At 42.9% G+C, this 14,347-nt stretch overlaps 1 long non-coding RNA gene across 4 annotated transcripts in view; it reads left to right on the top strand.

Annotated features, from left to right (window-relative positions):
- Nucleotides 1–14,347, top strand: part of LOC138742978 (uncharacterized) — a 128,997-nt gene that overhangs the window by 72,904 nt on the left and 41,746 nt on the right. The gene's annotated exons all lie outside the window — the stretch shown is intronic.

The following is a 14,347-nucleotide window of genomic DNA, read 5'->3' as shown; positions in this document are numbered from 1 at the left end:
CCATGCACAATCTAATTTTTTTCTTGTCAAAATCAAGCCTGCTTTCACCACTTCAGCTGGCTGCTCAGTCACACCTCATTCTCACCATTCTCTGAGGGGCAGGGGGCAGAGCACAGTCCCAAAGGCAGGCCTCATGTGCTATCCTACCAAGATTGGAGGAGCAACACCTGATTTGCCGTACTTCCTGCCTTTGGGACCGTGCTCCTCCCCCTGCCCCTCCACCCATTTTGTTCGAGTGCCTGCAGACATATTTTCATATAGGGCTCAAGTCTGAAATGTCGATCCTGTATCTTTACCTTTGCTACATAAAGCCACCCATTTTGGTTCAAATGCCTGCAGACATATTTTCATGTAGGGCTCAAGTCTGAAATGTCGTTTCTGTATCATTATCTTTGTTACATAAAGGCCGCTGTTTGACCTGCTGAGTTCTCCAGCTTTGTTTTTACTTCAACCACGGTATCTGTAGACTTTGGTGTTTTACTTCTAAATGTAGATGAGCTGGTCTCCAGTCATCTGTATCTTCTGCTTGAAGATAGCAGTGAGAAGAGTTTGTGACCAGGATGATGGGAGTCCTTGATGATGTTGGCTGCTTCTTGACTCAGTGCCTCACATACATGTCTCAAACAGATCACTGGTCAGAGTCTGAGATGGACCTGGCTATGTTTGCTACCCTCTGCAGCCTTTCGAATTCCCAGGCTGTGATGTAACCAGTTGTTATACTAAAGAACAAAAGATGAGGCTGAAGAATTCATAAGCATGTTCAGTCTGATCCATTTTGGCTCCCTCCTGAGATCTCCACCCTCACTGCAGCTGGGCTCCAGCCAATGTGATGTAGTCCATGTGAAACTACTGGGACCACTGGATACCACGAAGCTGGGATCAGACAACATCCAGGTTCTCGCTCTGAAGATCTGCGCTTGCGAACAAACTCTGCCTCCCACTGAGCACAATCACAAACACTGACATCCACCAGATGACAAAGAAAATTGCCCAGGTAGAGTATCTTATCCAACTAAGTACTGCCCAATCAGACATCAACAGTGCTATCATATGGCATATATTCAAGTTTATTATCATCTGACTGTACATATAAAACCAGATGAAATAGCATTTCTCTGAACCACAGTGTACACACAATACCAACACATAATTATCACTTATACACATAAGGACATATATAAAATAAATGTGTAAATATTTTGGAATAATTCACCAATACTTACCCCTATCCTACTCTTTTATGACCAGTGACCAACTTGCTCAGATTTTGTCACTTTTCTGGTCCAAACTATAACCACAGAGTTCGGCAATGTTGTGATGTTCCCTCCCCCAACCCAAAAAAAAATTAAATACATAAAGAGGGTGCTCTCAATCTCTCTCCCTGTCTGACTGCATCAGTTCAATAAAGAGCTTGGTTTGTCCTTTAGGTTTGTTGTCAGATGTACAGAGATTGTTTTGCATGCCATCCAGTTAGTTAACCCATACATAATACAGCAATACCAACTCAGTATATAATTATGGAGAGACATCAGAACCTTATTTTACTTGTGAGAGGTGAACATATCGGGGGTGATACCAAAACAGTGGATAATTCTTACCTGCATCCAGGGAACTGAGTCTGCAAAACTCTGCAGCTGCAGAGAATTTCAAATTCACGATATTGCATGAATCTCAAATCAAGTGTTACATAGGAACATAAGAAATAGGAACAGGAGTAGACCAAAAATGGCCCATCGAGCCTGCTCCGCCATTCAATAAGATCATGGTTGATATAATTTATGACCTAACTCCACCTACCTGCCTTTTCCCCATATCCCCTAATTCCTCTTTCATGTAAAGATTTATCTAACCGAATTTTAAATATGTTTAATGAAGCAGCCACTTCCTTGGATAGAGAATTCCAAACATTCACTACTCTGGGAAAAACTAGTTTTCCTCATCTCTGTCCTAAATCTACTCCCCCGAATCTTGAGAATGTGTCCGCTCATTTTAGTTTCCCTGGCCAGCTCAAAAAATCTTCCTACATCTATTCTGTCCATACCCTTCATAATCCTACATGTTTCTATAAGATCTCCTCTCATTCTTCTGAACTCGAGCAAATACAATCCTAGACGATTTAATCTTTCATCATAAGTCAACCCCTTCATCCCAGGGATCAACCTAGTAAACCTCCTCTGGACCATCTCCAAAGCCAGTATATTCTTCCTCAAATATGGAGACCAGAACTGGACACAGTACTCCAGGTGCAGTTTCACCAGTACCTTATACAGTTGCAACATTACCTCCATACTCCCGAATTCAATTCCTCTAGCAATGAAGGCCAACATTCCATTTGCCTTCTTAATAACCTGCTGCACCTGCAACCTAACTTTTTGCGATTCATGCACAAGCACTCCCAAGTCCCTCTGCACAACAGCATGCTGTAATTTTTCACCCTATAAATAATATTCAGCTCTTTTATTTTTCTTCCCAAAGTGGATAACCTCACACTTACTAACATTGTACTCCATCTGCCAGACCTTTGCCCACTCATCCAGCTTAACTATATCCCTCTGCAGACTCTCCACATCCTCATTACAATTTGCTCTTCCACTCAATTTGGTGTCATCCGCAAACTTGGCTACACCACATTTTGTCCCCTCCTCCAAGTCATCAATGTAAATGATGAACAGTTGTGGGCCTAACACTGACCCCTGCATCACCCCACTTACCACTCTCTGCCAAACTGAAAAACTCCCACTTATCCCGATTCTCTGCCTCCTGTCAGACAACCAATTTTCGATCCAGGCCAATATACTTCCCAGGACTCCACTTTCCTGTAACTTTCTGATAAGTCTCTTGTGCGGCACCTTATCAAACGCTTTCTGGAAATCCAAATATACAACATCAACCTGTTCCCCTCTATCCACCGCACCCATTATATCCTCAAAGAATCCTAACAAGTTTGTCAAACATGATCTTCCCTTTTTAAAACCATGCTGCGTCTGCCTGATTGAACCCTTACGTTCCAAAAGTTTCACTATTTCATCTTTAATGACGGCTTCAAGCATTTTTCCAACTACAGACATCAAGCTAATTGGCCGATAATTTCCAGTCTTCTGCCTACATCCTTTCTTAAAAAGTGGCATGACATTTGCTGTTTTCCAGTCTGCCGGGACCTGAAAAGAATCCAAGGAATTTTGGTATATGACCATCAATGCATCAACTATAACTTCTGCTATTTCCTTCAGAACCGTTGGATGCATATCATTAGGACCAGGTGATTTGTCTGGCTTTAGTCCCATTAGTTTCTCCATCACTACTTCCTTTGTAACATCTATTTTATCAAGGCCCTCCCCAACATTCGCATCCTTAACTCCGCACTTGGGCATGCTGGACATGTCTTCCACCGTGAAGACTGACACAAAATATTTGTTCAATGCCTCGGCTATTTCCTCATTTTTTGCTACCAGTTTTCCTTTCTCATCCTCCAAGGGTCCTATGTTAACTCTGGCCACCCTCTTCCTTTTTATATAATTTAAAATTTTTTTTTGCTTTCTGTTTTTATATTTTGTGCCAATTTACTTTCATAATCCTTTTTCCCATTTCTTATTACCCACTTTGTAACCCCTTGTTGTCTCTTAAAGTTATCCTAATCTTCCAGTTTCCCACTGCTCTTTGCAACTTTGTACACCTGCGCCTTCAATTTTATACTCTCCTTTATTTCCTTTGTTAACCACGGTTGATTTTTCCCTCCCTTGCTGCCCTTTTTCCTGACCGGAATATATTTTTGTTGAGCATGACAAAATATTTATTTGAAAATTTTCCACTGTTCCTCAACTGTTTCATCAATTAGCTTGTGCTCCCAGTGCACTCTGCCCAATTCCTCCCTCATCCTATGGTAGTCACCCCTGTTTAAGCATAATATATTAGTTTTAGATCTAACTATTTCCCCTTCCATCTGAATGAGAAATTCAATCATACTATGATCGCTATTTCCCAGATGGTCTCTGACTATTACATCATTTACTCTACCTATCTCATTGCACAACACTAGATTCAGGAGAGCATTTTCTCTGTGGGTTCCTTAACATGCTGCTCAAGAAAGCTATCGCAGATGCATTCTATGAAATCCTCTTCCAGATTCCCACGATCATCTTGATTTTCCCAATCTATGTGGAAGTTAAAGTCCCCCATGATGACTGCCGTATCATTATTACATGCCTCACTTATCTCTCTATTTATTTCCTGTGCCACTAAACTATTGTTATTTTGTTAGCAGTGGTAATAGTGGTTTTGAAACTCCTGCCTCACCGATATCCTTCAGCTAAGAAAATCTGCTGTCTAGCGCTAGATGCAATTACAAACTGACATACATGTTGACCTAAGAATAAAGGAGCTGCAGATGACGCCCACCACAACATTCAACATGGTCTGCTGCAGGCCTCACCTCCTCTCAGCCCCTTTTCCCCATTGCTATCTTTCAAAGATTTGTCTTTAAAATGATCCCATCTCCACAAATCTCAAAGATTCAGCACCCTTGCCAAAAACTTGCCCTATAACTTCCCCTTCAGTGGCAAAACACGTGCACGCGCACATGCACTGCCAGACTGAAACTACCTGCAAATTGGAAGAACAACTCCTCATCTTCCGTCTGTGCACCCTCCAAACAGATGGCATTAACATTGACTTCATCGGTTTCTGTTAAAACCCCCACCCTTTTATTTCCCCCCCCCCAATCCTTTTCCCTCTGTCTCCTTTCACAGAGCCAAAATTATTTCTCACCTCTCCTCTTATTACATCCAATTAACACACACAAACAATATCATGGGGTGTCTCATACGTGGGAACCTGCTGTATTCTTTTCATGAATTTGAAAATTATAAAAACCGCACAGCTTTTAAAAAAAGGCAGGCAAGTGACCAAGAAGATTCCCTTTTTCTCCAGCATAATTCTTGGCACTTTTTTCTCAACCTTGTCAATAATATTTCTGGCAAAGCAGGAAGAGTTTGCCTTTGATTTCAGTCAATGAAATTATTTGCTTCTGTTGTGTTGACAGCAGCTGCTGCTATTTCATTTAATTCTATAAAACGGCTGTTATTGGGAGTCTGGCTGAACTGTTCAAAAGGAACCTGCAGCTTTTTGCAATTGTTAGGGTGTGAATGAGCACAGATTCGAATATGAATCGAATAGTTTGGTTTCTATGCAGAAATGTTTTCATCAAAGGGAAACAGCGAAGGCTTTTGTAAGCGATGTCTGAAGGATAAAATATTAAAAATGACAGCCTTTTGGAGAAAACGGAAGAGCAAAGACACTCAAAGACTGCTGCTTTAAGTTTTACAACCAATAAAATCCAGTGTTGGAGCAAACTTTTACTCTGTGGAAGATTGGACAGTTTGGTGACCACCAGCAAGATGGTAATATCGCCTGACTCAATTTGTCGGATGCTCAAACTTCAAATCTGGCCTTTGTTGTCTCACCACTACTGTTTCAACCCCCCCTCCAGGCAACCCGATGCCTCCTTCAGTCAAAGAGTCTGGCTCTTTAAGAGAGCACGGAAACCAGCAATATTGCATGGAATTCCAGGTGCCCCATTACAGGAGAGATGTGGAGGATTACCAGGATGCTGCCATGAATGATGGGGGAGAGGTTGGGCAAACTTCGGTTGCCTTCTCTTGAGCGCAGAAGGCTGAGGGGGAAACCTGATGGAGGCTTATATATTCATGAAAGGTATTGATAGGGTGGACAGTCAGAATCTTTTCCCCAGGGCAAAAGTGTCACCCACTCGATGACACTTTCAAGGTGAGGGAAAGAAATTTTAATGGAGATGTATGGGGCAAATATTTTGCACGGAGAGTGGTAGGTGCCAGGAGTAGTTGTGGAAGCAGGTAGAATAGTAGCATTTTTGAGGCTTCTTGATAGACACCTGAATATGCAGGGGATGGAGGTGATGTCTATCAGGAGATAGCAATGGAGTTTTAATTTGATTTGGATATTGCATTCAGTATAGAAATATGGGCTGAATGGCCAGTTCTGTGTTCTATAAAAAGTGGGAACAAAAAATAAAGACAGCATTTTATTGTCCTTGGCAAGCTACATTAAAAAAAGTAATGTCAGATTGATAAGCACCAATTAATTAGGTTTGAAATCTTCCCAAAGTGACTCATACTTCATCTGTTTGAAATGTAGTCAGTGGGAAGCACAATGCAGGTAACGGTAGTGTGGTTAATAAATGGACTGAGATTGATAATATCTGGAGAAATGCCGCATTATTAATCATGTTAAAATGGATGTTGTGTTTCTGTACAATTTTCAATGCTTGTTTTGGCTTATTTTAAAGCCTTGGAAACTTGCCAAAGGATAACAACATGTCTGACTTGATCATTTAACTGTCCCGATCTGCCTTAAAATATTAACTTCCATTCTCCTGAAAACCATTTTTAAGAGGGGCCGCAAAGGGGAAATCATGTTGAGACCCAACAGTCATTGAAAATGACTTCACAGAGTCTCCCCCACGTGTTGAGGCACGGCTTCTGATCATTTAGACCTAGCAGGTCCTCCAGCCCATGAGCCTGTGCTACCCAAATACCCAAATTAATCTACAACCCCGTATGTTTTGGAGGGTGGGAGGAAACCCACACAGATCTGGGGGAAAATGTGCAAATTCCTTATAGGCAGTGCGGGATTCGAATGCTGTGCTAAACTGCTATGCTGACCGTGCCACCTCAAAGGCATCAAGATCATTCAGTTTTTCCTCTACTCCTGTATGCCTCACAACGTTGCTCATCATGGCTGGTTCAGGGAGACCACTTCATGTACCTTTTTAATCCCTGATTTAAAGAATTGCAACCTGCAGAAATTATCATAATCTACCACCAGTGGAAAGAAAAGACATGAAAGATGTGCTCATTTGCCCTTTTGCAAAATTTGCATATCATTTCAATATTAATAAGGCATGTAATACTTCTGTGCGTCGCATTAGTGACAAGACCATTGGCATTTTAATCAGTCTTACCTCCTCAGAATGCATTACCCTCCATTCTCTCCTCACCAATCCCAGCATCACTCTCAAACCCACAGGCCCTGACCTTTGGTATCCACCTATTAACTCCTCCCCGTTGGCCCTTCCTGCCCCCCCGTCCCACCTTTTTATTCAACACACCTGACGAAGGGTTCAGGACTGACATGGTGTAATACGCGTCGAAAGAACCAAACCAAGGCTTTTATTAACTAAAAGATTGGAGCATATCACAAGTAGGTCGACCAGTCCAGAATAACCTGGTCTGGCTAGGAGCAATCCTTTAAGACCTGCCAGATGGTGTGGCTACACTCTCAGCCAATCACAGTCATCCTACACTACCATCTGTACATATACACAATGGTGATAGAATCTGTACTATCACACATAGCAAGTGCCTTTTTTCATCCTCTGGGTGTTGCCGGACCTGCTGAGTTTCTCCAGCACTTCTGTGTCCTCTGATTACATCAATACTTCAGCTTATGTACAGATTGAATAAGATCATAGGGTTTCATTGCAGAATATCCCAAATTCTGACACCCTCTACTGTATTTATCACATGGAGGTTAACATTCTGAGTAATTATAAATAGATACCCTCCAGGCTAAATTCCTTCTACTGTAGCTCAAAGGATGGCACTCCCATCTGCTGGCCAGGCAGCTAAAAATTTTATTAAGTCGTACTCCAGACTCACAGTTCGGTATAAGCATTGTTGCAGGTGTCACCTGAAGGACGAATCTGTAAACCAAGGACTGGGTTGTTCCTCTCAAAGGATTTAAAAGATCCTATTCCAGCATTTTATTCAGCAGTTGATCCTTCCCTGGGCAGAGTTACTATTTAGCTTCAGCCAACACTAAACTTTACAAATGTCCGTGCCTCTACCACTTCCTCTGGCAGTTGGTTCCACATGCAAACCAACCTCTGGTCTCATTTAAATCTTTTTCTTCCCACAACAAGTGTAGTTTCAGATTGTGTTCCCTCTCGTTTTAGATCAGTGGTTCTCAACCTTTTTCTTTCCACTCTCATACCACTTTAAGTATTCCCTATGCCATAGGTGCTCCGTGATTAATAAGGGATTGCTTAAGGTGGTATATGGGTGGAAAGAAAAAGTTCGAAAACCACTGCTTTAATCATCCCTCATTGACTCATTATGTGCACGGTTTCATAACTCCAAAGGAAATGGGCCAATGACAATTTTTCTCAAGCAAAGTACTTCAGTAACAATTGGGTCTAGAGCAGTGATACTCAACCTTCCCTTCCCACTCACATCCCACCTTAAGCAATCTCTTATTAATGACAGAGCACTGATGGCATAGGGATTACTTAAAGTGGGATGTGAGTGGAAAGAAAAAGGTTGAGAATCACTGTTTTAGATCCTGGGGAAAAAGACAATGACTTTTTGCCTAGAGTAGGGAAATCAGTAACCAGAGGTCATATCTTTAAGGTGAGCGGTGGGGGTGGGGGGGGGGGGGGGGGGGAAGGAAGGGAGATTTACAGGAACCCGAGGGGTAATGTTTTTACACAGAGAGTGGTGGGTATATGGAATGGACTGCAGGCAGAGGTGGTTGAAGCAGTTATAATGGCATTGTTCAAGAAAATATTGGGCTGATACATGGATAGGATGGTTTAGAAAGACATGGGGCAGACACTGGTAGGTGGGACTAGTGTAGGTGAGGCATTTTAGTCATTGTGGGATAAATTGAACTGGAAGGTATGTTTCCATGCTGTATGACTCGATGATGTCTTTTATCCATGCCCCTCATAGGAAGTAGGAACAGGAGTAGGCCAAAAATGGCCCATCGAGCCTGCTCCACCATTCAATACGATCATGGCTGATCTAATTTATGACCTAACTCCACCTACCTGCCTTCTCCCTATATCCCCTAATTCCTCTATCATGTAAAAATTTATCTAACTGAATTTTTAATGTTTAATGAGGCAGCCTCAACCACTTCCCTGGATAGAGAATTCCAAACATTCACTACTCTCTGGGAAATACTAGTTTTCCTCATCTCTGTCCTAAATCTTCTCCCCCGAATCTTGAGACTGTGTCCTCTCGTTTTAGGTTCCCCAGCCAGCTCAAAAAACCTTCCTACATCTATCCTATCCATACCATTCATAATCCTATATGTTTCTATAAGATCTCCTCTCATTCTTCTGAACTCGAGCAAATACAATCCTAGACGATTTAATTTTCATCATAAGTCAACCCCTTCATCCCAGGGATCAACCTAGTAAACCTCCTCTGGACTGTCTACAAAGCCAATATATTCTTCCTCAAATATGGAGACCAGAACTGGACACAGTACTCCAGGTGCGGTCTCACCAGTACCTTATACAGTTGCAACATTACCTCCCTACTCCTGAATTCAATTCCTCTAGCGATAAAGGCCAATATTCCATTTGCCTTCTTAATAACCTGCTGCACCTGCAACCTAACTTTTTGCGATTCATGCACAAGCACTCCCAAGTCCCTCTGCACAACAGCATGCTGCAATTTTTCACCCTTTAAATAATATTCAGCTCTTTTATTTTTCTTCCCAAAGTGGATAACCTCACACTTACTAACATTGTACTCCATCTACCGGACCTTTGCTCAATCATCCAGCTTAACTATATCCCTCTGCAGACTCTCCACATCCTCATTACAATTTGCTCTTCCACTCAATTTGGTGTCATCCGCAAACTTGGCTATACCATATTTTGTCCCCTCCTCGAAGTCATCAATGTAAATGATGAACAGTTGTGGGCCTAACACTGACCCCTGCATCACCCCACTTACCACTCTCTGCCAACCTGAAAAACTCCCATTTATCCCGACTCTCTACCTCCTGTCAAACAACCAATTTTCAATCCAGGCCAATATACTTCCCCAGACTCCACTTTCCTGTAATTTACTGAGAAGTCTCTTGTGCGGCACCTCATCAAATGCTTTCTGGAAATCCAAATATACAACATCAACCTGTTCCCCTCTATCCACTGCGCCCATTATATCCTCAAAGAATCCTAACAACTTTGTCAAACAAGATCTTCCCTTTCTAAAACCATGCTGCGTCTGCCTGATTGAACCCTTACGTTCCAAAAGTTTCACTATTTCATCTTTAATGACGGCTTCAAGCATTTTTCCAACCACAGACGTCAAGCTAATTGGCCGATAATTTCCAGTCTTCTGCCTACATCCCTTCTTAAAAAGTGGCGTGACATTTGCTGTCTTCCAGTCTGCCGGGACCTGCCCAGAATCCAAGGAATTTTGGTATATGCATCAACTATAACTTCTGCCAATTCTTTCAGAACCCTTGGATGCATATCATCAGGACCAGGTGATTTGTCTGGCTTTAGTCCCATTAGTTTCTCCAACACTATTTCCTTTGTAACAACTATTTTATCAAGGCCCTCCCCAACATTCGCATCGTTAACTCTGCACTTGGGCAGCTGGACATGTCTTCTACCGTGAAGACTGACACAAAATATTTGTTTAATGCCTCGGCCATCTCCTCATTTTTCCTCCAAGAGTCCTATGTTAACTCTGGCCACCCTCTTCCGTTTTGTATATTTATAAAATTTTTTACTTTCTGTTTTTATATTTTGTGCCAATTTACTTTCATAATCCTTTTTCCCATTTCTTATTACCCGCTTTGAAATCCCTTGTTGTCTCTTAAAGTTTTCCCAATCTTCCAGTTTCCCACTGCTCTTTGCAGCTTTGTATACCTGCGCCTTCAATTTTATACTCTCCTTTATTTCCTTTGTTAACCATGGTTGATTTTTCCCTCCCTTGCTGCCCTTTTTCCTGACCAGAATATATTTTTGTTGAGCATGACAAAATATTTATTTGAAAATCTTCCACTGTTCCTCAACTGTTTCATCAATTAGCCTGTGCTCCCAGTCCACTCTGCCCAATTCCTCCCTCATCCTATGGTAATCACCCCTGTTTAAGCATAATATATTAGTTTTAGATCTAACTATTTCCCCTTCCATCTGAATGAGAAATTCAATCATACTATGATCGCTATTTCCCAGATGGTCTCTGACTATTACATCATTTACTCTACCTATCTCATTGCACAACACTAGATCCAGGACAGCATTTTCTCTTGTGGGTTCCTTAACATGCTGCTCAAGAAAGCTATCGTGGATGCATTCTATGAAGTCCTCTTCCAGACTCCCACGACCAACTTGATTTTCCCAATCTATGTGGAAGTTAAAGTCCCCCATGACAACTGCCGTAGCATTATTACATGCCTCACTTATCTTTCTATTTTGATTCCTGTGCCACTAAACTATTGTTATATGGTGGACGATAGATAACACCCACCAATAATTTTTTCCCTTTGTTATTCTTTATCTCTACCCAAATGGACTCAACATTATGCTCTTTAGATCCTATATTGTTCTTCACTACTGCCTGGAACTCCTCTTTGATTAAGAGTGCAACTCCACCTCCCTTACCATCCTGTCTCTTTCTTTGCACCACCTAATACCCTTGAAAGTTTAATTCCCATTTAGGGTCACCTTGTAGCCATGTTTTCGTGATGGCTACCAAATGATAGGCATGGGTACTGATTTGCGCCTCAAGTTCACTAACCTTATTTCTAATACTGCGGGCATTCAGATAAAGTGCCCTTATGCTCTTTGTCCTTTTAATATCTAGTGACTTCTGTAACCTTTTCTTTTGATTTTCTGCCCACTATTTTTCTTTGTAATTTTCTTAACACTATCATTGACCCGAAAACTCACTGCACCATCTGATTTTTTACTTTCTCCTCCCAACATTGCTTTTCCTATTTTACTTTTCCTGGCCATTACTTTATCTTCCCTACCCTTTTTCCTATCACTCTGGTTCCCATACTACTGCAAAATTAGTTTAAACCTTGCCCCACTGCTGTACCAAACATACTTGCCAAAATGTTGACACCTTTTGGATTTAGGTGCAACCCGTCCCTCTTGTAAAGATCATGCCTTCCTCAAAAGAGATCCCAATGATCCAAGAAGCCAAATCCTTGCCTTGTACACCAGGACCTCAGCCACACATTCATTTTCCTTATCCTTACATTCTTTTCATCACTTGCATTTGGAACAGGTAGTAATCCCAAGATCACCACCCTAGCGTTCCTGTCTTTCAGCTTTCGTCCCAGTTCACTGTAATCCCTTTTCATTACCTCCTCCTTTTTCTTGTCAATGTCGTTTGTACCCACATGTACCAAGACATCAGGCTGCTCTCCCTCTCCTCTCAGAATATTTTGGATCCGATTTGTAATATCTCGTACCCTTGCACCAGGGAGGCAGCACACCATGCGGGTATACTTATCTGGCTCACAGAACCTCCTGTCTGTACCCCTGACAATGGAGTCCCCAATAACTACTGCATTTCTCCTTTTCCTTTTGTTTTGCACCACTCTGCCAGGCTCATTGCCATTGACCTGGTGCCCATGGCCATCTTCTGTCCGGACATCTCCCTCAGCAGAATCTAACACAACATAACTGTTGCTGAGTGGGATAGTCACTGGTGTGCTCTCGTTTTTCTTGCTTTTTTTCTTTCCCCCCCTGACGGTTTCCCACTTACCTGACATGGGTTCTGGAGTATTTATCGCCCTGAAAGTTGAGTCGATTAACTCCTCACTCTCCCTTACAAGCCGCAGGTCATCAATCTGCAACTCCAAATCCCTAATTCACTCCCTTAGTAACTGCATCTCAGTACACCTGGTGCAGATGTGGCGATTTGGGAGGGTGGAGGTCACCCATTGTTCCCACATCTGACACCCAGTACAGACCACTAACCCTATTGGCATGACTCTGAATACGAAGGCAAATAACTCAGCTTACCTTTTCTCCTTGCCTGCTTTCGCCAAAGCCTGATAAGCCAAAACCAGGAAGTCTCACTCCTTCACTGCTCCACTCACTCACTGAGCCACTCCTCACTGGCCGCTCCCTCCCCTTTCACTCCTTTTATTGGCCCCTTGACCAATTAACCCATTCACTTTCAGCAAGCTCCTCCTCCTTTGATTCACAGCCCAACTCTCTCCAAGCTCCTCCTCCGACTCCCAGCCGAACCAAGTAGGCCCAAGCCCCGGTAAGCCCCCGACTTTAATAGCTTACCTTCTCCTCACTTTCAGCAAGCTCCTCCTCCTCTGACTCACTTTCAGCAAGCTCCTCCTCCTCTGACTCAGAGCCCGACTCTCTCCAAGCTCCTCCTCCGACTCCCAGCTGAACCAAGTAGGCCCAAGCCCCGGTAAGCCCCTCGACTTTAATAGCTTACCTTCTCCTCACTTTCAGCAAGCTCCTCCTCCTCTGATTCACAGCCCGACCCTCTCCAAGCTCCTCCTCCGACTCCCAGCCGAACCAAGATTTTATAAATCTCTGTAAGATTCTCTGTCATCCTCCTACGCTCCTAGGCAAAAAGCCCCAGCCTGCCCAGCCTATCCTTATAACTCTTCCAGCCCCAGCAGTATTCTCAGGAATCTTTCGTCAGCAGATCCACACAGATCATGGTAGAGGATTTGCCCTTTGTCATTTAGTTGTTTGAAGGGTCATTGGGTGGAAGTAAAATCACTAACCTCCTATGTTTGGGCCATAATCAGCAAGGTAACAAGTTCTTGAAAGGAGGAATATCTGAGAGCCAGCTTCCACTTCCATGTGGCTAAAATAAGAATAAAGCAATTTAACCTGTATCTGCATTCCACTAACCTTTTGGATGATCTCAAGTTCAAGTTTATTGTCATCTGGCTGTATATATACAACCAGATGAAAGTCTTTCTCCACACAGATACTTCTTTGGCTTGGCTTCGCGGAAGAAGATTTATGGAGGGGGTAAAAAGTCCACGTCAGCTGCAGGCTCGTTTGTGGCTGACAAGTCCGATGCGGGACAGGCAGACACGGTTGCAGCGGTTGCAGGGGAAAATTGGTTGGTTGGGGTTGGGTGTTGGGTTTTTCCTCCTTTGCCTTTTGTCAGTGAGGTGGGCTCTGCGGTCTTCTTCAAAGGAGGTTGCTGCCCGCCAAACTGTGAGGCGCCAAGATGCACGGTTTGAGGCGTTATCAGCCCACTGGCAGTGGTCAATGTGGCAGGCACCAAGAGATTTCTTTAGGCAGTCCTTGTACCTTTTCTTTGGTGCACCTCTGTCACGGTGGCCAGTGGAGAGCTCGCCACATAACACGATCTTGGGAAGGCGATGGTCCTCCATTCTGGAGACGTGACCCATCCAGCGCAGCTGGATCTTCAGCAGCGTGGACTCGATGCTGTCGACCTCTGCCATCTCGAGTACACAGATACACAGCACATAATAATCACATGAAGATATAATTTAAAAAAATACATAAATATTTGGGAATATTTATGTTATATGTACACATTTTGGC

The sequence above is a fragment of the Narcine bancroftii genome, chromosome 9 (assembly GCF_036971445.1).
Source record: "Narcine bancroftii isolate sNarBan1 chromosome 9, sNarBan1.hap1, whole genome shotgun sequence".
Classification (NCBI taxonomy): domain Eukaryota; kingdom Metazoa; phylum Chordata; class Chondrichthyes; order Torpediniformes; family Narcinidae; genus Narcine; species Narcine bancroftii.
The sequence above is the reverse complement of the archived record's forward strand: the minus strand, read 5'-3'. Positions and strand labels throughout refer to the sequence as shown.